Here is a 24,349-nt window from a genome sequence, read left to right as displayed (position 1 = left end):
GCTTAGCATCTAAAATGTATATCTGTATCAAATTCGGTACTAAATCCGACAAGAGATGAACCATCTGTAGATCTGTACGTGCATTTAAACGCGATCACCCAAAAATGCAATGCCTTAAATGAAATTTGATATTGTGACTCAGTTGTAATTATATGTAAAATCTGGTTTTCATTCCGTGGGAGGAAAAAAAAGTCAAACCTGGTCAAAAAGTTAATTTTCTGGGACTTGTGTCTTAAACGCATGGCAGTGATGAATCGCTAAATTCGCATGTTAAATTCACTAAAAATACTGGATTTAATGGAACACTAGACTAGATCGATATTTCGTAATTATTGCTCACCATGTTATGCAGCAAAAGAAGAAATACATGTTTTTTTTTTTATTATATTACGAGATTCAAAACATTTCATGTATGCAATCTAATCATTTGAGGCATTGACGGTCTCTGTCACAGTGCCATGCTATGTCGAAACTGTATTAACCATGCTAAACGAAAAATATGCAAATATCTTATATAAAAGACATATAGCATATAAGAATTATAGAAAAAAAAATCAGTTTTATCGAAAAAACACTGGGAAAACTATTTTATTCTAAAATAGAAAACCACTTTTCGTTTTTAGTTTGTCCATCACGTTTTAAATGAGCCACTGAGCATCTAAAAGGCTATAACTCACTTCTTATCTTTTTTTAGCTTCGAGAATGGCTTGAATTTTGATACTCGTTGCGTTATTCGATGGCAAAATACAGCCCGCTCTTTCGCGAACAGTCATAAAAGGTAATCGTTAATTACGTGAAGTCATGGCAGCAAAGTGCCGGAAATTGTTTTTTTTCTTTGAAGAGACGAAATCGCGGTTCTTCAGTTTAATCGCTCGAAAGCGGTTAAGAAAATGTTAATATTCTGAAGGGATAGTCTTTTTTTTTTTTTTTTTTTTTTTTCCCTCTGCGAAATCTAAATGTTTGCATTAGGCTTAAAATCATTTCTCTTGACATCTGATGCTTTTTTTCGTATAAATATTTTTGTTTCATTTATCTTTCTCTTTACATTGTTCTTAGTTTAAATGTATACTTGTTTATTTTTAAGGGAAAATTTACAATCTGACAAATAAATAGACATTTCGAAATTTTTCTGAAATGTTTTAACCTTTTGCACTCGGATGGTGCCTCTCATAAGAGATGTTGATATGAAAGAATTGTCAGTTTCCTATCTGTTCTTATGTCTAGTTTGAAGGAAAGGATAAGTGGATGTAGCAGCAGGATTACCACACATGGAAGGAATCTTCGTTTGAGAGAATATTATTATATCATTCATTGTATTTTCATGATACTTAGATGCAGAATTGAAACGTTCTTTGAAGTGCAGGGTGAGTTATTATTCGTATAGATTTTGCAAGGATGCATTTGTAAAGCATTGTTTCATATATTCTGGGTGTTCTATTTACGAGTCTAGTTGATCTTAATGTATTCAATGTAATATTTGATGAACATTCAATGAATCTTCGAAACAAAGCAGACAAACAAAGGATGTGGGTGTGTCAGATGAATTGTGTATAAAATCATCAAATCTTCTCACAAGTCGAGATAATACCATTCTGTAATTTTTTTTTTTTTTTTTTTTTTTTTTTAAGATTTTGAAAGAATGTTCTAATATTGCCATTTTATTTATTTATTATATTTTGCAATTTTTGAAAACAAATAGTTAAAAAAATTATATTTTAAGAAATTATTTTTCCTTATATACTTTGCACGGAATATGCCATTTGTAATGTATAATGACTATTCAGAGGTATAATCTCTTCAAATGTTTTTAATTTTCATAATTGTGCGTCTGAGTCCCTAATTAGTTGGCACAGTCTGGTTTTTTTGTCTTTTGTTGTCTGGACATTTCCATTTGGCATCTGATGACTGTTTAGTGAATAATTTTGTATCTTAATAAATTACAAATTATATCGAATTAATCTGGAAACATTTGTGTTATGAATTTAAATTAGGACTTGATAATTACCCTGAGAAAACTTTGCTGTCCGTGAAATATGTATAAGTAGTAATCTTGAAATATATAATTTAACTCTGAAGAGAATGAGAAGACGGTTTGTCGGGATCTTTCATCATTTTTTTTTATCATGGTGATTTCCAAATACTTATTAGTTTTTACTTGTGAAGATTTAATCTGTGAAGGTGAATGATGGTTTCACCTTCACCAAGGTGAAGGTGAAACCATAGTGCCTGAATTCTTTAACTTTAATTTTTAAAAAAATGTTCAAGCTATTTGTGTGCTGTTTAAGATTATCCTGCGAGATAAGGTTAATTATCCTACGAGATAAGGTTGGATTATGTTACAGGATAGATTTCATCTCTTATAGTCCATCTTGCTAACTAAATTGCAACTGAAGCCATCATCATGGTACGTCATTCAGTTTGAGAATGCGTGGGCTGTTGAAGGAATGTATAGGATCTTTTACCTTCCCTTCGTAAATATGCATTTTTTCAACAAAATGCGAGTTCATCCAACTTCATGAATAGAAATCACCTTAGTGCACACTTATATCTAGCTGTAAGTAGCCTTATCTTCCACGTCGTTTCATTAGCCCTTTACGCGTTTGGCGCCACCTGGCGAGCTTCGCCACACGCTGTCCTACTAAGTAAAAGGTTAATGATTTCGCCTCTGTGATTCGCATAATCGAAATATTAAAGAGTCACGCAGTTCCCAAACACACCTCCGTTGGGAAGCTGGGCTAATGAGAGGTTCCAGTCTAGTGAATCCATCCTGTGAATTCCTATTCATTAACAACCAGTTCTCGAAATCATTCAACCGATTGGCACGGTGCGTTTTGTCTTCTCTGTTTTCGATTTTCGGTACGGGAAATCGGTCTTTAATTGCTTGCATGTCGCTGCCGGCTTTTTTTTTTTTTTTTTTTTGACACCGGCGAAATTGCCGAAATTCCGTTTTTCCCCTCAACCCGATTCCTGAAAATGTGGCCTACTAGCCTTGCAGAGGAGCGGAAAATGCAGTTTTATTATTTTTAAAAAAAAGCAATGTTAGGTTATTATAGTAATGAATAATTAGTAAATTTTCTTTGCGCTGTAGGTAGCGTCTTCGTCGTAGCGTAAACGCTTAGTTAGGCTAGTTAGTTGCGCTATCAGGTTTTTGCCAATGGAACCTTACGGCGACTGTACTCGGTGAATTTTACCGTGCGTTTTGCATCTAAGGTAAATGGCGAGTTTCCTTTTAAGTTCTTTTTAGAAAGTTTAAATTCTGGCATAATTTTATTCTATTATTATTCTATTTTCTTAAATACTTCTATATAAGAATAGATAGTCAAAAATGATTATTTTAGCTACGCGTTTTGAATGGGCTTCAGTTGTAAACTATTGATTCAGTAAATTGAAAAACAATTTTTAAGACTTTTCATACATAAGTACCGGTTTTCTATATTCAGTACGAAACTCCTTTGAAAGGCAAGGCTTTAAAAATAGAAATGTGAGCATTCAGGGTGTTCACGGCCGGGTTTACAATTTTATGCTGTGTGGAGGGGGAGAGAAGAATAATAACCCCTTCAATAGAGTGTACTGGAAAGTTTCGGGGAAACTATTCCCTCTCGTTTTATCTGTTATCAACTTTCAACGACAAATATCAGAGTTATCTAAATAACTAAATCATGAAGAACAGAACGAAAAAGCAATTCTTATTCGATGTAATCTTATTTTTAAGCTAGGCTGGTTTGCTCTTTTATACTCATTTCAAATTTCAAAGGTGCCAATGAAGGGAATTGGATACTAATCTTAACTGAGTGTTTTGATATATTTTGAACCATTTCATAAAATGCAAACTGTACATCAGCATTTCAACTGTACTTTCACTTTCTCTTCGTTTCAGATAGTTTAAAGATGTTATAAAAATGTTATATCGATAGCCTTATTTCCTAACCTATAGATTTCAAAAATAATTAATTATTATTGAGTTTTATCAGAATTGTATCTTAATGCAAATAAATCATTATGATTATATAAAATACGTTTTACATTTTCTTCTAAACGAATGGGTCAAATTTAACCAAATTTTGTGAACATATTATTTAAGATAAGAGAAAAAGTATTGTCAAATTTTCAGAAGTTCACAATTTGTTAAATATTCATTTAAGAATTAACCAATATTTGGCATCTTTTTCCACCGATACTTCATGGAAAGTTATTCTAAAAGAAATATTTTTCAGCATTTTAAAATTCAAAATTTTACCATTTCAATGATATCAATTTTATTTTCTTACAGCATGCTGCTTACAACATTTCTTTCAATTGTCATTAAACTCATTTCAATAAACTCATTAAAATTAATTTTGAATTACTCTAGCTCTTTTTTGTAAAATTTGTTATAATTTAATACAAAAGTTTTTAACAGTTTAAGTTTTTAAAAGTTTTTAACAAAAGTTTTTTTCATTCGTTAGTGATTTAGCAATGATTAAAAGCAGGCATAAGTCAACCGCCCAAATTTTAACAAGCAAATGAAACAACAGTAGTAATTTCAGTGTATGAGAAATGAACCAATATTTTACTTTTTTCTCCCCCGAAAATTCGGAGAAACTTATTACAAAAAAAAAAAAAATGATCATCTTAAAATTTAAAATGTTACATTTTCAACGATGCGAGTTTCATTTTTTGCACTTTTTCCCTTTAATTGTTATTCATTCTTTAAGAAATATAACTCGGATGATTTTGAAATTTTATAGGTATTCCTTAGTAGGCCAATGTTAAGACTTTGAACTACTTACCGCTACTTCTTTAAATTTCCTGTTTACTTTCAGTACACATGAAAAATATTTTGAATATTGTAATATTTTATTCAAGGATAGTTTTTATGTTAAAATTATTGTACATATAGTTTTAACTTCAAACGACGTTGGATATTCAATTGATGTATGAATAAAAATGAAGCAGTTTGTAAATCTTAAAGAGCACTTGTTTTATCCTTATCATCTAAATACAAAAGAATCTAAAGCAGATGCTTTCAGTCATTTTTACCAAATAACTAAGAATAAATATACGCACTGTCTTATTCTTAAACTGGAAAATTTTTAGAACAGTTTCTCGTAGCATATGGCCAATGTGCTAAGAAAAACTGTCGTTTTAAGGGGACTGCAAAAACTGAAAAATGTATATGCATCTGAATAATAATCACTAGAACTAAATTTTAAAAGGAGTGTCATTTTTCATTCGTATAAATTTTTTGCATAAAATTGTTTTCAGAAATATTGTATTGTGTGCATGTACCGTAGGCTGAGAACTTTTGCTCTCAAATACTGATATTCCAAGAAGCTATTGTCAATTTAGAAAGGAAGTGAACATATGCTTTCTTTAAATATCAATGCCATCAAAAACATAACTTAAAAAAAAAAAAAACCAAGTCTCGCAACTCAGTTCTTCTATCGTAAAAAGTTGTGAGATCATTTAATACCAAGTCGGTCAATTTATTCAGTCCCTACTTAAGGGTGCTTCTGTCTTAAGTTATTACGTAATTAGCTAACTTAACAACATCTTATAGTAACCATATCAATATTAAAAATCTTTTATAGTTAAAATAAATAGATTGACTTGGTTTCTCGGTGAACTTCGGGATGAAACCCCATCGCATGAAATCACAATGTATCTTTACATTAAATTAGATTACATTAACATATTATATTAAATTAGATTGTTTAGTGCGATTGCCAAGTCAATCTATTTATTTTAACCATAAAAGATTTTTAATATTGATATGATTACTATAAGATGTTGTTAAGTTAGCTAATTACGTAATAACTTAAGACAGAAGCACCCTTAAGTAGGGACTGAATAAATTGACCGACTTGGTATTAAATGATCTCACAACTTTTTACGATAGAAGAACTGAGTTGCGAGACTTGGTTTTTTTTACAAGTTATGTTTTTGATGGCATCTCATTTCTTTTTTAATGTAGTCTTCCTCTTTTTCTTTTCCGGTACTACTTCTTGAGCTTCAGCTACATTTTTTTCTTAAAGCCCACTCCCTGTCTCTATGGGTTTTTCTCGTAAGCTTTGACGTTACAATTTTTGACAAGTCTGGACGGTAAATGCTTCTTAGTCTCTTGTATACACAAATTGAGGATTCCTGCGCTTTAATACTTCCAAAGTCGACATTAATTAGATGTAAGCCATCCAGACTTGTAACTCTCGAAAGTGCCACGTAAGCTTCACCGGATGTGAATACTGCAGAACCTATATCCATCAGTGCATTATTTAGACTTAGGCCTTGGCTTTTGTGTATGGTTATAGCATAGGCTATACACATGGAAAACTGTTCGCGATGAACATAAGCTCTATTAATAATTTCAAATTTAGTTTTGACCGGATTAAGCTCGTAAACATGTTCTTTATTAAATATAATGTATATTTTCTTAATTATTTTTGTATTTTCCGGATCAACCTTTATTCTTTGCACTATACCGATAGAACCATTAACTAAACCAAGACTCACGTCAATATTTCGCCTTAACATGACTTTTGCTCATATTTTTATAATTATGTTCTCTTCGAGGCCTGCAGTCATAGAAGCATCGTCTTCATATTTTTTTATGCATTCACGAGCTCTTTTTGTTAGGTATCTGTGGCAATCTATGCTATCTACAGCTGTAAGTTTTATTTCGGGATGTGGAAGAGATTTAAGCATTGCAGTATTTAATTGTTGACACATGTTTTTTGTAGGTAATAAGCAAACAGTATCATCAGGAAGTTTCAAGAGGTGTTCAATTATTTATATTAATCTGTTTTCATTGGAATTGGATATGAGAGTTATTAATCTAGTCGAGAGTAAGTCGTGGTCTTTTTCTGTAGTCATATCTAATCTTATTCTATTTAACATTTCAACAAAGTTAGAATCATTGAGCTGTCGCATGTTAATTGTAAGTTCATCGTATATGAACAGTTCAATCGACAGATTCGGTATACTGAGGGAACCTAACAATTTGTTAGTTTCAGCACTTGATAGTTTTTCAAAAGGTGACTTTTCTCTTACCGGCGGAAGCTGTAAGTGATCTCCGAAAACTACAAGAAGTTTTTTTTCCAAACCACCCATTCTGATCGTCGCTTGTGTCGAATATTTCAGATAAGCGTAAATGAATATATGTTAAAGTATCATTGGATATCATCGACACTTCGTCTATGATAAGCAACACTACTTCTTTCAAATCTGATCTCAGAACTTGGAGCATTTCATCAGAAAGTGACTTGTACTTCGGTGTTTGCTTGTGTTCTACAGGCAGCTGCAACAGTCTATGTATAGTCAATCCATTCTCATTGAATGTAGCTATTCCTGTTGGAGCACTAACTGCCACTTTTTTGTTTAAATACGTCTTAACCCAAACTTTCAGAGTTTTTATCAAAAAGCTTTTTCCAGTTCCACTCACATAACAGCGTAAAATGTCAGCGTTATTATCAGTTGTGTCCATTTTATTTGTGATCATATCGAAGACTCTTTTTTAATCGACATTAAGTTTTGCGATCATACTTTGAAGATCAATTTGCTCTTCTACCAGATTGATTCTCTGAAAGTCACCCATTGCGTTTGCAGCTTCCACAGCTTCAAATTGAATTAGATTGATTCTCTGAAAGTCACCCATTGCGTTTGCAGCTTCCACAGCTTCAAATTGAATCATTTCAAATTAGATATTGTTACAAGCCTGTAATGTTGCTTCCCAGCGAGAATAGTTTCATCATAAGAAAGGCCGTTTTATATTAATCTGTATTGAATCCTGTCGGATACAGAGTCAGTGATCTCAAAGCTTGGTGACAAACTTGGCGACCATTTGGCGACTTGGCGACGAATTTGCCGACAAAATGGATAATGCTCGAAACTTCGAAAAAGTTATCGATCCGTCCATTATTACACGGATATTTTAGTTGATTTATACACTAAAAACTAATTGTATTCTAAATTTGAAGCTTCTATGTCTGAAGTGCCTTAGAGTTTTGATGATCGGTCAGTCAGTCAGTCAGTGACAAAATTCACAAACTTTGATTAGTTATAATTCTTAAACCACTGGTTCAAATGTAATGAAATTTGAAACATACCGTATTTATATAATGCCTGCTTGGATTTTGAAAATTCAGGCTTCTAGTTTTATTCACAACGAAGTTATAGGGGGTCAAAAATGACCTGAACTGCTTCGAGAAAAGGATGTTACGGCGTGCCGCTTGTTTTTCTTGACTTGGCGGGGGCACTGCCGTGCCCCCAGATAATAACTGTAAAAAAATTTTACTGCTATTTTAGGAAATACCAAATGATTTTGTTTTTAAAGGAAGGCTATTTTCTTAGGTTTGAACGCATTTGCGTCGATTTCAATGTCACTTTTGTTTTTTCGATAGTTGAAAAAAAAGAATTGTATCAACCCACACATTTTAGCGCCTTATCATCCAAGGTTGCTTCGATGTTTTTGTATAGGAAATACGACTGATATGTTCGTAGTTGAAAGGTGCAATTCTTAAGGAATGTTTTCAATTCTGCATTCTTTCGTGATAATTAATATATTTTCATAACTTTTTTTTAAATTCAGAATTTATATATTTGGAGCTTGAATATCGTATTTTGTTTGATGAAAATCGTTTTTTATATTGTGTATAAATGCAGCTATGAAGTTATTGTTACCGTTTTCAGTGTAAAAATTCTATATTACAAACTTCGAAAATTATTTGAAGATTTCAATTATATTCCAGTTTGTGCAGTATAATTTTTTAAGTAAACTACCATATTATTTCTAACCGAACTTAACTTCTAAAGATCACCAAGTTTATAATTCTAACTGTCATCTGTAATATCATGAATCATAACATATTCTCCATCATGGATAACTGATTCGAGATATATGATACTATTTTGCGTGATCTTTTTCAGGTTATAATACCATAGCACGTGCCATGCGATGTGGAAATGTGAAAATATTGATCCTGAAGCTAAAAAATTAGCTATTGAATCTGTGTGTACTGAAGTAAAGCGCTTTTTAGACGAAATATATAAACAAAGTGGCAAAGATGAATGGATGAAGGAGGAGGTTCGGAATCTTTTCTTACAACTTTGTAATGACCAGTGATAAAATTTGACTTTTCAAATGGTTTAAAGAAAACATTGTTGAAGTAAAATAGTTGAAACCATTTATAACTAAGTACTTTGCAACAGCGTTCAACTCTGTCGGTGTTGTAACTTCCATTAAAAACTTCGACACAAGAAGAAGTTAAAATGAGGTCTTTATCCTCCTTATCGCCTCTGGAATCGAGAGGCTGACCGAGACAATAATATGATCCAAAATATATAATCATCTTCAAAAAATCTAAAATTGCAAAGATTTTATATAAAATAGGATACTTTGAACTAAAATAAAAATATATCTCGTAGTGTTTAATCTATCTCCGGGGGTGAGGAGGTGTACTCGAAACTTTCTGGCATGCTGTCTAATAATTGTTCTTGTGTATTATTAAATATACTTCAGTGGCGAAATATAATTGAAGAGACAGCATACTAGAGTGTAATTTTTTGGCAATTACTCGCTGAGATGCAGTTAATGCATAAAAACTGAATGTACCAAAAAAACTGAATGTGTGTTTCGGTCATTTTTCCGATCAATTAAAATCAAAATTTGGCACACAACTACAATTCTAATCATAAAATGACATGCCAAATTTCATACTTTTAACTCATAGCGTTTTTGAGTTATCGCGTTTATATATTTGTAAAAATATGTACGTACAGATGGGAAATCTTTTGATGGGTTTAATTCCAAATTTATTACATATCTATACTCAAGATATTAAATATGTGTGCCAAATTTTATTCATCTAGCTCTCTTGATTTTGTAGTTATCAAGTTGACTTATATTCAGACAATTGGATAGATATATTACCTCGGAATATATTTCGTTCAAAATATGTTGGAATGGAAGCCAGATACAAAAATTCATTCGATTACCAGAAAGCGCTTTTGATCATCATGTTCACAGACAATCATAATTCCAAAAATATGTTTTTCGGACTTGGGAATTCGTGAAAATTTCGGAGTGGAATATTTTGACTATTACAATATTTTCGCTTTGTAGATGAGAAAATAAAAAGTGATCGCTGTCTCTCCGAAATAAAATATTCTGATGATGATTGCTGAGTGAACAATTGTGTGCGTCAGTTTAACTTTTGTTTGTCGAATATTGCTTCGTTGGTAGACAAAGGCGATAGAGTCTTCTCTTTTTCCATAGTATCAGTGCAATATAAGAACCGTACCATTGCCCTACAAAGGCATTGTTCTTTTGTTTCTTAGTTTGAGATCATGCTCGAAATTAGTCCATTTTGAGTGTGCGTAATTTGGCTTTGAATGAAATAATATAACCCTTTGCCAGTACAGGTCGCAGGAATCCTTTTTTTAATGATTACGTCATGGTTGAGGTCTTATTCACAATGAATCCCTTTTCTATTATACGACGGAGGGATCTGGAGAAATGTAAAGGCAGTAAACACTATCTTCATGGACAATTTATTTCCTATTATAAGTTGAATGTGTCGGCGTACATAGTTATGAGATTTAAATACATTTTCTGAGCAGTACGCGTGGGATAAATGTCGATTTTAAACTTGATCGGCGGTGCGAATAAGTTCCGAATTCATCAGTAAGTAGTCAACACCAAGTTCCCAGAAACAATGTTTCCAGAGAATTAACAAGTTTCTTTATACGAAGAGAGAGGAATATGCCAATAAATGAGGCTGAGGATGGTTTGAATTGTTTTTAAATCTGGAACACCAATAGTAGATTATGAAAGGGACGTTTTAATTGTTTTATGCAAATGAGCAGTTAATTTTAACTGGATGAATAGAAAGTGTCTCTGTGATCTTTTAAATATTCGATGATATTGTGAAGGCATCCGTCGATTTGTACATTTTTCGATATACATATTATTATAGGAATGATTGAGTTCTGTGCAAACCGTGTCTATCAAGAAATTCTCAGTGGTCACGTTATAACCGAAAAAGGACGAGGAGGACGGGAGGGGGTCGATATTGATTGCTTAGATCCAGTGCAGACTGCGAAATACCTCATCTCATTGAACAAAATTCAAATGAAGTTTTTATGTTAGAAAATCACTCTCTAAATACTATTGGCAAAAAATTTTAGGAATAATTTATCGAGTAGTTTATCTAAGTTCTTTACATTTCTTCCAGCTAGCAGTGAAACCTTGTTATTTCGCATGATTCAGATTTTTAATTTCATTAATTATTAGTAGTAACCGCACAGTGACTTGACGAATGTTAACAATATCAAAACCAGAAGAAACCCGCGACGGATTTCACCAGTACTAATCTCTGGGCCTATTTCAAGAAATTTAATTTATATGAAAGCTTATGGCGTCTATATGTGTCATTTGTTGTTACCTACCACCCACCATTTTCCAGAGTAATCGAAAAAACAGTACCTTATATTTTTTCGGTGGAAAAACATCGACTAAGTTCCGGCATAGTCAAAAATTTGCCTTTTCACATATGAATGGTCATGTTCATAGATTAATTATTAATATTCTTCCGCATTGTATCATTCCATGATATATCTCGCCATTTGCAAAAAGATATTTTTTTTTTAAATTTTGTATGTTGTTTCAATTAAGCAAGTTCCTACGCTCAGACCTCTCGGAGTTAAATTTTACAGTGACGTTTTAATTCATCCTGGCTTTTAATTCAGTTTGTATTTGAAACTAAACGGAATATAGTCCCAGACGTTCCGACAATTCGAATACATAACCAATCCAAACTTGCGACATGTTGCCGAACTTGTGAACCAAAATAACGAAACTTCAATATTATTTCAATAAATTTTTAAAATGGCCTTCTGTGCTCCTCTTATGAACTAGTTTGAAAATGTATGTATATGTTTGTATATATGTTTTCACACTGTGTCGTCAGTTTGTATCAGATTTTTATTTTTCGATAAGTTTTAGGATTTTTGAATTGAGATCGCAATCATTTCGTCGTCCGCATGTTGATTTTTCATAGAATTCATTTTCATAATTCACTTCTTTTCATATTTTATATTTTTATAGACCTATAACGGGAGTTAAACTTGTAGATGTTTATTTTTTGCTTTATTTTTTTTTCTACTACAATTCCAATCTAAATATTCTGAACAAGCCAAGTTAAATTGAGAGAGAATTTTTTTTTTTTTTATTGAATTTTCAGTATCCAATCTGCTTTTTAAATGACAGTGCATTTCTCAATTTGCGCTCGTGAATCCATAATAATTTGCCGTCTCTATTAAAAGTATAAGAATGTTAGTTTTAATGATGAATAAATTTTCGAAATATTTATTCTTTTGAGTAAGAATGGCATTTTGGCAGAAATTATTTTTAATAAATTAATCATTACTTGATTATTGAACTTTTTTTTTAATTATTGTTTTGAATGTAGTGCTCTCCATATCATTTCTAACGTAATATTTAGGACGGTCAATTAATGCTCCATCTATAAGGTTGAGTTAGCATTTTTGAGTATTGAATGAAGAATGCCATTGATAAAATTTGTCCTTTTTATAAGCCAAGTTTGATATAATTCGCTTTTAAATTCAGTGTTTGAGATCTCAGATTTTATACTTGTTCTCTACCAAAATGACAAAAGCGTGTTGGTTAGATTTATGTAAAGCTAGCCGCCTTGGTGACCATTTTGTTCACCTAGATTGACTTTTTAGACTATTGAACTTCGATGTAGAATGCATATATATATTTTTAAATTCAACTTTCCATTTTATGAGACCGAAAAACTCCAATTTAACTGAGTAATTCAAAAAAGATTCTAATACGTGCAAATTTAAAAACTATGAAAGCAGAAGTGAAAAGTTTGCTTCGGAATTATTGTCCAAAGATAGTATTTATAAAAAAGAATCTTAATTTTAACATCGGCAAAAGTACGCGATTGCCAAGACAATATTTTGAATAGTAGATGAGTTTGAATTTCATCATAGCATTAAAATTTAACTGTTACGAATTGTTTCTTACATTAAAAAAAATTATTAAAAATAAAGAAAATATTGTACAGAGATGAAATTCATATAATTAAAAAAGTAATTTTTTTTTTTGAGTTTTTAACATAATGCGAAAAATATTTTTGTGAGGTAATAGTTTTAGAAGATATTGTTATTAATTTCCATAGATAAATCATTTCAGTACCCATCTGGCAATGGTTAAGTCTATTTTCGCATTCGTTTAGACCATGACGTATATTTCTTAATTTCTTTTATATCTTCTATTAGTAATTAATTTTATATCTTCTGTTTGTAATTCTATTTGTAATTATTATCTTCTATTAGTAATAAGCTAATCGACTTTAAATCATTTAAAACAAATGACGTACTTCAAGTAAATTTTCACTATCACTAACTTTCACACTTCAGTAGAAATAAGACGTTTGGCGACACAGTATCTTCATCTTAACTCAAACTATATTTCACGCTACCATACTTCTTTCCGAAATAGAACTTAAGCGATAAGGTATCTTCATCTTAACTCTTCACACTCATCGCCTCAACAGAAATGAGAATTTCAACATCATCTACATAAATAAAACGCTAAGATATGTTAAGGCATAGGAATCTCTGTTGTTGCAATTAGTCAAGTGGCAGCTGTCAAACGTAAACAAATCACTGTACAAACATTTTAGACAGCATCAGTGAATGTTTTTATAGTTGCACTTTATTCAACTTTTCGCTAATTAATAAAATATTATTAAAAATGACCTGTATAGGGCTCATCTATTCGCTCAGAGTAGCTAGATATTAGTAATAAGCTAAAAAATTTCCGAAAAATATTCACCATCTTTGTTTATTGAAGTTTTGGTAATAAGATTATTTCATTGAAGTACCGGGTTATCTAGAAAAACTTTTATAATCAAAAGTAAGTTAATAATATCTATTAAAGTGTAAAGGCCCGGAATCGCGGGTGAATTCTGTAAAACAAGTTGTTTCTGTATTTCTCAATTTTTTAAAAATAATTTCATATTAAGTTTCATTTTAATATCAAGTTTTCTTACACGGAATGTCAATAATCAGTCTGAAACTAAATTAGGTGGAAATAATATTTCTTACTTTTAAATACTCTTAAGATCATATTTAAGACTTCGACTGGACGTAATGCTGTAATTCGTCGCTTATACTCTAATATCGACTCGACTACACTTAATTAAAATTTTCAAAATGTAATGCTTTTGAAAAAATAAAAGTTATTTAGCAATTGTGTGTTGTGTCTTTCATTTACTTTACTGTTTTGCATTTTCCTAAATTTAATTTAATACTATTCAATCGTTTTTTTTTTTTCAAAATATGCGATTATGGCTCATGTGTCAGGAAGTTCTTTTTATTTTAAACGATAAGAATGTTGATAAAAATTTACAATTCATCGTTTTTATTTATAGGTGGGGAATTTTATAAATTTATCATTTTTGTTCGATACAAATTCAAAACAGAATGGGCAATGCTGATATTTCATTGATGGATTTGATATTGATTGCTCTATATTGTTTACTTTATTCTGACCAATGAAAAGCTACAAATGTTTCTCTGTTTCGTTATCAGCTAACCGCTTTTTCATCTGATCTGAGACTGCCGGATCTTTTTGTTCTTGATCGTTATGCAAATCTGGGCTAGTTAAGGAGTAATGCTTCGTTGAGCTTATGTTAAGAAAATTTCACTTTGTAGATTCATCATTAATGTCAACTAGCTTCGGATTTGAAATTATTTGTTTGAGAAAGTGAACTAGTGTATGAATGAAGAGGATGCCATTACTTTGTCTGTTATCCCCCTTATCTTTATTTTATTATTAAAAAGGTTTTTAATGTTGGTTTTCAAACGTTACTGTATTCACTGAAGAATTTCACTGTATTTGCTGAGTAGCTCTACGCTTGGATAAGTACAAAGAATGTGTATTATATCTGAAAAGCAGATACTACAATCAGAGTCGAATGAAGACTTTTATTGGCCTTAAACACTTGAGTTTTAAGTGCTCTTTATATAAATATATATAAAATTCAAAATCTTAGCAATAATAAACTATAAATTATATAATATAATATTGAAATCAAATAAAGCCTAGAGTGAGAAGAAAAATAATATTTATTATTTCTTTCTGTTTTGAAATTATTTATAGTTTCTTCTACTTTTTGGTGTATGTGTGTGCAAAACTGCATTAAATATATCAAAATACATTACAAATACAATACATCTAAGCGATGGAATTGGGGGGAGCTTACTCTCCACCCCCACACCAACTTACTTAAATATCTGTGGCGCTTTAATGTAGGCGATTTTCAGAATTTAAAAAAATGTGCGATCCTATTTTTATGCAATAAAATTTATTACTCTAGAATCAGAGAATAAATTCAAAAAATCAAGAATAAATTATTAAAAATCATAAATAATAACTGGGTTCCCAGAGAATACTAAAACCGAACCTATACAAAAATAACACGAAAATTATGGCTTATTATCAAATGGCTTAGTTGCCTCCCTCAGGAGGTACGCACAATCATTTATATTTATAGTTTACATCCCGAAGGAACGGATACCTGTTTCAAGAGGCGAGTATCATTAAAAATCCTTATATAAGGGCCTTAGAAGTGCTCACATTTAATCCAGGACTAAAGCTCAGATACTTCCCCAAATGCTGGAAAATTGCGAGAGTTATCCCTATACTTAAACCTGGAAAAGACCCCTCCCTGCCAGTCAACTACAGACCAATTTCCCTACTCCCAACCCTCAGCAAACTAACTGAAAAAATAATCCTCACAAGATACTTAACACACAGTAAAGAACTTGGCATCTCAATCCCACAGCAATTTGGCTTCACGGAGAAACTCTCCACCACTCATCAATTACTCCGCATGATAGAATTCCTTCATGAAGGCAGGAAAAACAAAAAACCAACAGCAGCCATATTCTTGGACATAGCAAAAGCATTCGATAAAGTTTGGATCCCAGGCCTAATACATAAATTAATTGCTTACAATTTCCCCAAAACAATAGTTGACATAATTAAATCTTACCTCACGGACCGATATTTCACAGTGCAAGTTAACCAGATGGACTCAACAAAAAGAAAGCTCAGAGCCGGGGTACCCCAAGTCGGAATTCTGGCACCTGTCATATTCCTACTCTATCTGAATGACATACCCCAACAAAAAGACATCATGATAAGTCTCTATGCAGACGATACTGCAATTCTCTCCCAAGCAAAAACCCTCAGCAAACAATCATCCCCCTACAAAATTACATTAATAATCTCGAAAATTGGCTAACCCGCTGGAAAATAAAACTCAACGTGGACAAAACAGAGGCAATCTTATTCTTCAAGAAAAATAATAACTGGCCCAAAATCCAAATATACAAAACTGAAATCAGCTGGCAAAACGAGGTCAAATACCTGGGAATAACACTAGATAAAAACTTAAATTACAAAACGCACATAAATAAAACAAGAGAAAAATTTAATTTGGCTTTCAGAATCCAATACCCGCTAATTTGCAGAAATTCAGGTCTGTTAATAAACAATAAAGTCCTCATTTACCTAGCATATCTAAGACCAATACTTACTTATGCATGTCCGATCTGGGCTGCTACGGCAAAAACTAAACTACAAAAAATAGTCGCACTGGAAAACAAAACATTAAGGATGATAGTCAGGGCCAGATGGTTCATCAGAAATGCGGAAATCATTAAAGCTCTGAACATCCCCCCAATCAAACAATTCATCCTCAAACAAGCCCAAAACTTCTATGGAAACATCATAAATATAGACAACCCCACCCTAAGTAATCTACCGACATATGATATAAACGACACCTGCAACAAACGCAGACCTCGCTGTGCCCTTGCAATTTAAATTGCAGACAAATAATGCATAACCCTTTTTTTTCCCACACACAAGAAAACAATACTTCCAAACTAAAATAAACCATGTATGATGCACTGTAATTACTAAGGTCAGTTTCATATCACTCCAAAGTTAACCATTTTTAGATTTACGGATGGTGGGGCCTGCGGCCCCAATGAGCTGTAATCCCTCTCAACAAAGAATAATTTAATCCAGGTGCTTGTATCTTTCTTCTGATGGGGGAAAAAAATCATTTCACCACGCTAGATCTAACCGATTACAGGCTGTATTTATTTGCGTTGTTATGTTTAACTGATGTGTTTCAATGTTTAACTGATATAATGAATTCCTTCATTTTATTTCTTCAAATGCATCAGAGTGATGACTCACTTTTGCCTTTTCATGTAGATGACATACGTAAGTTAGTAAAATTACAATGACCCTTTTATTTCTTCAGTAAATTGCTAATGGCTATATGATTTTATTAACAATGTATCTTGATTGAAATTGATACATTTTGTGCAGGCACACGAAAAAGCAAATTATTGAAAATAATTTGTTTTATTTATCGGATATTGCTTTACATTCCAGAAAAGCAATTCCGATAACTTTATATATTTTTCAAGTATGAATTGTCAGTTTTAAAAATGTTGAATGCGTAACGAATTCATTAAATTTTGCATCAGTAAGAAATATTGTTTTGGTGGAGGACAGCTAAGTTTGAAAAAGAATCATGTTCTGTCATCAAAAAGGATAAAAGACGATATGAAAATGCCATTCCCTTGGAGTTTATAGATTTCCAGGTCCAATCATCTTTATTTTATTTCTGTCATTTTCATATCAGAAAAATAAGATTGAATGAGGTGTGTGTGTGTGTGGGGGGGGGGTTTAATTCTTTATTTAAAGATTAAATTTAAAATATGTGGAGAGTTTTGAATATTTTCATTCTTTCTCGTGAACAGCATGTATTGAAAGACGATTCGGCATTAATTAAAATATAGAAGATAGAAATGTCAATGAAAAATATATTTCATAACTTGTAGTCTATGACCACATAAAGCAGTCTGGCAGAATTTGAGCATAATTAAAGAATTAAGAAAGTTAGCAATATCAGCCCATTCAAAATATCCACTGCTTTTAGGGAAACATATGGTGAAATAAATAATTGTCATTGACAAAAGAAAGTTACTCTGATTTCTTGATCTCTGTAACTGAATTCATGATGTTCACGGAAAAAGAAGGGACCGCGGTGGCCTGGTGGTAAGGTCTCGGCTTCGGAATCGGAGAGTTTCAGGTTCGAGACCCGATTCCACCGAAGAACCGTCGTATAAGGGGGTCTGTTGCACGTTAAATCCGTCCTGACCAAACGTCCTCCCGCTGGTGTGGTGTGGTGGGTGCCAGCTCAGGTGTCGTCCTCGTCATCTGACCGCGGTTCAAAATGACGAGGTCCGTCCTCTAAAATAGCCCTAGTGTTGCTTCAAACGGGACGTTAATATAACTAAACTAAACCACGGAAAAAGGAATTTCTCTAAGAAAGGGAAAGGGAGGGAATATAAAGCTAATGCACTTACTTGTTCGACAAGCTCGAAACCTTTCACTACTAACAAAATTAATTTGTTAAGAAAAATTATTACAGAGAGAGAGAGAGGGGGGGGAGAACGAATTGAAAGTGTTTGGAAAAATCCCTGAAGAGAAACAGTCTTTTATTTACATTTTTAATAGAATTTGCATAATTATAGATTTGTTTAATTATGTTCTTAACTTTTTTTGAAGGAATTGAAATGTTAATGAAGTAGCAGCATAACTTTTTTTTCTTCTGTATAGTACTAACTGCAGTGTAATTAAATCATTTAAGATATGTGATGGTAGCCTTTTAATAAGATTTTTCAAACGAAACTTGCATTAAAAAAACATTTTAAATAACTTAGTTCCAATATTCGTGAAAAATATTCCGTGATTCCTGGTAATATTTTATATTTATATTTGTATACAATTGGGAACTTTCTTAGTTAATATATAACTTATTTATTTCATCGAACACATAGTTCTATAATAAAAAATATCAGCTTAAGGTCTGTTTTTATTTATTCTCTAAAGGTACTTAAAAGTGCTACGCACCTTGTGTTTAATTATGGGTAACTTCTCATCTATTTACTCATAGTGTCCCCAATAAAATAATAATCAAAATTACAAGAGTTATCCCTCCAGACAACGTTCACCCAGAATAGATCATATGACCGTCGTCACGATTGGAAGCAAAAAAAACTGAGATTAAATTGTAAGACATCATCACTGGTCACGCTATAACCCCTCCTGTCAGAGGTATGTTTCATAATTGGAGTGAAAGCGACTCTACTTCTGAGCATTACTATATCCATTAGCGAAGCGAGAAATGCACCTCTAAATATTAGTAAAATTAGGAGGAAATTTATATGGAAATGAAATTGATACCATTAAAAAGATAATTTTTTGAGTCTGGATAATAAAAAGACCATTTTTGTAATTTGATTGTTTTGAAAATGATGGTCACCAATTTTCATAGGCCCATTGGTCACCCATTTCATATCCTATCCGTTAATGGTTAAGCTTACTTTTTTGCTGGATCAAACTTTCTGTTTGAAATCTATTTCTTATTATGTTTTGTATCTTCTTTCCTCTGACTGAATGGAATTTTCGTTGACACAGCAAAATCTCTTCAGAACATTTCTAATAATATTTTGAAATTCCATTAAACGACTTTTCGTTCAATGGAACAGTATGAAATTTGTACGATGTTTTATTTACATTTAATTACTGCAATTCGCCAATAACTAATAAACTATTAAACTAACTAACTATTTCTGTGTCACATACGCTAGTGTTTTATATTGAGAGATTATTCATTTGCATAAGTGCCATAAATGCTCATTTTTTTTTCTCACGAGTTTAATTATTAAATTTCTCTTAGCTAAAAATTCAAAACAAAATCCTGTCAAAAATGTTAATTTTACTACTTTGAGATCATGAAATGTGATGATTTGAAAACGAGTACCCAAATCTTCTCTAAAAAGCAGTATCTTGACGTATATTAACTTTCCGATTTTTATCAGATTAGTAGTATAAATACAACTTTAAAAAAAGAAAGAAAGAGAACTCTATCTATTTTCTTAATGCCTGATAGAGAAGGAGAGTGATGTTTTTCTGGTTATTTTTTTTTCCATCGCTAAACAGTCATGTGTGCAGATATCTGTCATTTAACTACATCATCCTTTCCCATGAGTCAGCGCTCTCCAGATTTTCTAAAATGCGAGACCGCGAGCTATTTTCTTAATTCCAGCGCTGAAACGCTTAAGAAAGCGGAGTGTGTGATCCATCTCCATTCGTCAAACAAAATTCCCACCACTTTCAGTCTCTGGCTCAGGAATGTATCATCTGCCACTGTTCTGCGCTCCTTTTCAACTCGTTCATCCGTTTTTAGACAAAGCGACACAAAATGTTTTGATCAGCTTTTCAGTTTTTTACAGATATTTAATTTTTAAAAAAAAATTTTTGGGACGTTCACGACAGTTACAGTTGTCAAAATTTCAGTTCTTAAAAAAAGTGTTTTTTTTTTTTCCAATGAATGTTATGTCTGATATAAAAATTTTTTAGGACATATAGAAATATTATTTTTATTATAAAACGGTAGAAAATATTTGTTTCTTATAGTATTTCTTTTTTAATGAATATAAGTTGTGATGCAATAATTCTTTAAGTTCATAACCATAATTAATGCGCTAAATAATAATTAATTGTAAAAATCATAGCAAAATGAACATAATATATAAGCATAAGTTTGATAATTATAATAACCTTATTTTAATTTAAATGTGCTAATAAAAAATCAATAAAGAAATAATGTATGTCCTGTAACTTGAAAAGCATAAAATATATATGCATGATAAATAGCGTCTGAATTTTAATACGATTGCTTAAAAAAAATAAAAATAGGTTTGACAGATGTATTATATTTGCAAATATTGCTGTATAAAATTTTATACGATTGTAATGAATAGAATTTATTTTATGCGTACCGAAATTCGTAGAAAATATGTTCGAAAATACGATAAGCGTGATTTATCTAATGACTGTGTATGAATGGGTTTTCTTTCTTTTTACTCTTTTGTTAGCCTTTTCTAAAATAATTTGACTTTTCAATTAAATTTGGTTCATCCAATTTATTTTGTTTATGAGCAATCAACTTTAACCAATCAAAATCTTATAGTAATAAACGATATGCAGCGACTTGAAGTTTCATTATATGTGCAGTTCTAGTTATCTATGACTGTGGAGTCACTTCAGTTGACTCCATTAACAATATGAAATGACGGAGTTAATAAAAATGAGTAGAATCTCAAACGTCTCATCACAGAGAAAGCGCAAATCGTATATATCTCTGTGTGTCTAATAATCTCATCTCGCATTTTTTGCAGGTGATTCTGTAATATGTGCAATATTCTTCAATTAATGCTCTAAATGTTGTAAATGTTCTATATGTGAACTCGACAAAAATTCTTTCGAAAGCCATGTCTAGCTTCAGACTAACTCCTCTGCCCTTTTACCCAAATATTGGGAAATTGTTCATAGCATTGAGGTTTATTTCTATCCTGCAAACTTGGATGAGTCAGATTTTTTTTTTAAGTGTCAAGGGTGAGAGAAGTTTATGTTTATTTCTTTTGGTGTCACTGTGTTTACTTTTAGTATTTAGGAAAGAAACCAGCTGGAATCGACTAGCTTTTTTTCATATATATACAGTGCACTCTCGAGTACTCGGCCTAATGTGGCGAAAGGAAGACCGGATAACAAAAAAGTCGGATAAGCCAGAGTTCTATGAACTCATTTCTTTGTCCACCAATACCAGAAGACAAAGTTTTCATGCCAAAATTCAATGTTGCAATATGTATTTCCTCACTTCTGATTGAGTACTAAGACTTCCATTCATCTCAGGCCATACAGAATGTGAAACATAGGAGCAGTTTCCGGTAATGTGTAGAGTTAAAATAGAACGTTCTGTACTAATAGTTTATATATGTTTATTTACTGCACTTCAAGAGAAAGTAAGAGAAAGGATATAAACTATTTACATTTTAACAGGAATTCTGTACACTTCACTGTGGTATTTAAAAAAAAGCATTAGGCATACCCCGAGAACAATTTACAAATCCTGAATGTACTGTGCAGTGTTTTGTTTAATATAAGCTGAGAATGACAGATTTTCAAATGCTAATTTTTAAGCTGAAGTGGATGGCAACTCAAGCAAACTATTCAACGACAGCAAGGGGGGGGGGGTATAATTTTGACTTATTAAATAGACCTAAATGATATTCTAATATAATAAACAATTAATATTTTAACAGCGATTAAATTCTGTATTTAAGTTAATTTCATAGTCGTGTATCGCTTTCTATAGATCTGAGGCGCATATTATTTCATTGAAGGAAGATTCGGTCGCTCATAACTTTTTGTAAGGGCTACTAGCTATTTATTGAAATGTTAAAAATAGGACGATTCTGAACATTTTATTCAAAAGCGAGTCATTTTTTAAAGGAGTTTGAAATAAGATTTCTGTGACAGAGCAACCGAGGGCCCAAGGGGACAATAGATGTCCAGGCACCATGGAAGTGAAACAGGAGTGCATTTATACCACTTTTTTAAAGTCAAATATGATTAGTGGACGAAAAAATAACTTTATATTCTGGGAGCCATTTATACTTGTTATATCACAGATGACGCATCAAGGGCAATAATGTATATAATGTGCTCCTAGTGTCACATGCTCTAGTGCTCTAGGCCATTGATAGATTCTCTTATAATTTTTGGATTTTATATTCCTGTTTTTTTTTTTTTTTAAAGAAATCGATTACTGATTACTCACGATGAATTCAGATTTTTTTTTCTCTCTCTCCTGGAGCAAGCAGAATTGCTCACCTAATTGGACCGATCTGCTGCACGTGCCCGATTCGGTACCTTCTGCTGTACTATACCCTAAAGATGCGGAACGTTCACTTTTTTTCAGGCTTATCAAGCTCTGTAATCTGTTCTCGGTTGCTTCGAACACAAATAATTTCTCGGCAAAATGAATTTCTTCAAGAAAGAATTCCGGAGGCAGATGCTTTTTTTCTCTTCCACCGGCCGTTAAGTTTGCTCTGGAGAAGGAAACGCAAGTTCGCTCAGCCCCAGGGTGGGTATGCCAATGACCCCACCTACTGGTTGTTGTGATGGACTGCTTCGCTCTGCAGCGACACGCTGCGATACACTCTGCCACATTTTTTTATTTTATTATTTTTTTATTGCCTCCGCTTTATCCTTGTTGCTCATCCTCTGCTACTTGAGCGCGCATTTTGTAATTTCTGTTATCAGCAGAAACACGGTTGCTTCGTTCGGCAATTACGAAGAATGAAGGTATGTGAGAACTGGTTCTTTCTCTACGAGTGATATATCTTGGTTTCGTTTTATCTTTAAAGTGTTTGCGCAAAATAATTTTGTATTAAACGTCAAACTTTGTTGAAAATTTTAGTAATCTTAATTTATTGCTCGGTTTTGTTTAATAATCGATATTTCTATTTATGCTCCGTTAACTAATTAAAAAGAAATTTGTTTGGTTGAAATTTTTAATATGATATTTTAATAAAAATGTTTTATAACAAGAAAAATGTAATTTTTAATATTTTTTTTTTTACTTAAATGCATGTTTCATTCTTGTAGCTAAAAATACTTTACTAAAAATTATATGAAGAAAATAATACGTCACTGATACGAAATTGAACGTAAAGCACAAATTCATAATATTTGCTGAGGATTAGCGTTTACTTATTTGATTTAAAATGTGGCAGAAATAGTAGAAATAATGTAGTAGAATTATATTATCAAATATAGTAGTTAATATTTATCTCAAAAAGATTTATCTAAAAAAAAGAATCATCAACTAATGAAATCTTAATTAAAAACACTTGAACTACTGTTTAAAATTATTGTTCATTTGTATATTAGTTAAAGAAATGTAGAATGTGTAATGTATTGACTCTTCAAATGTATAGGTTCCATTTCTCTAGGGTCCCATGGTGAAAAATATAGTGATTCTATAAATTCATCTGTGATCGCTATTTTTTCATATCTTCTACTTTAAAATCCTGTGAAATGTTTGCATATTAATTTTCTAAAAGCGCATTTGAGGTTTTTTATAATATTACTTTCCTGCCAATTTTTAGGTAAACTCTAGTATTTCTTTCTTTTTTTTTTTCAAGTATTCTTGTTAGTTGGAAAATGTTAAATACATTTAGAAACTTCCGTAAGATATATCTGTTAGAGAAATCACATTTCAGAAATAATAAATTTAAAAATAATTTTTCAAAATAAAATTTATCTCATTATGGTGAGTATTTTTATTAGAAATCGTTTGTATGTCATATATATATTAGTGGATTTTGTCTTTCTATATAT

At 31.8% G+C, this 24,349-nt stretch overlaps 1 protein-coding gene across 1 annotated transcript in view; it reads left to right on the top strand.

The window, feature by feature from the left end:
* LOC129971419 (WD repeat-containing protein 47-like) overlaps positions 1-24,349 on the top strand; it is a 58,751-nt gene that overhangs the window by 14,938 nt on the left and 19,464 nt on the right. The gene's annotated exons all lie outside the window — the stretch shown is intronic.

This window comes from Argiope bruennichi, chromosome 6 (assembly GCF_947563725.1).
Source record: "Argiope bruennichi chromosome 6, qqArgBrue1.1, whole genome shotgun sequence".
Lineage (NCBI taxonomy): Eukaryota > Metazoa > Arthropoda > Arachnida > Araneae > Araneidae > Argiope > Argiope bruennichi.
This window is presented reverse-complemented; position numbering and strand designations above follow the sequence as displayed.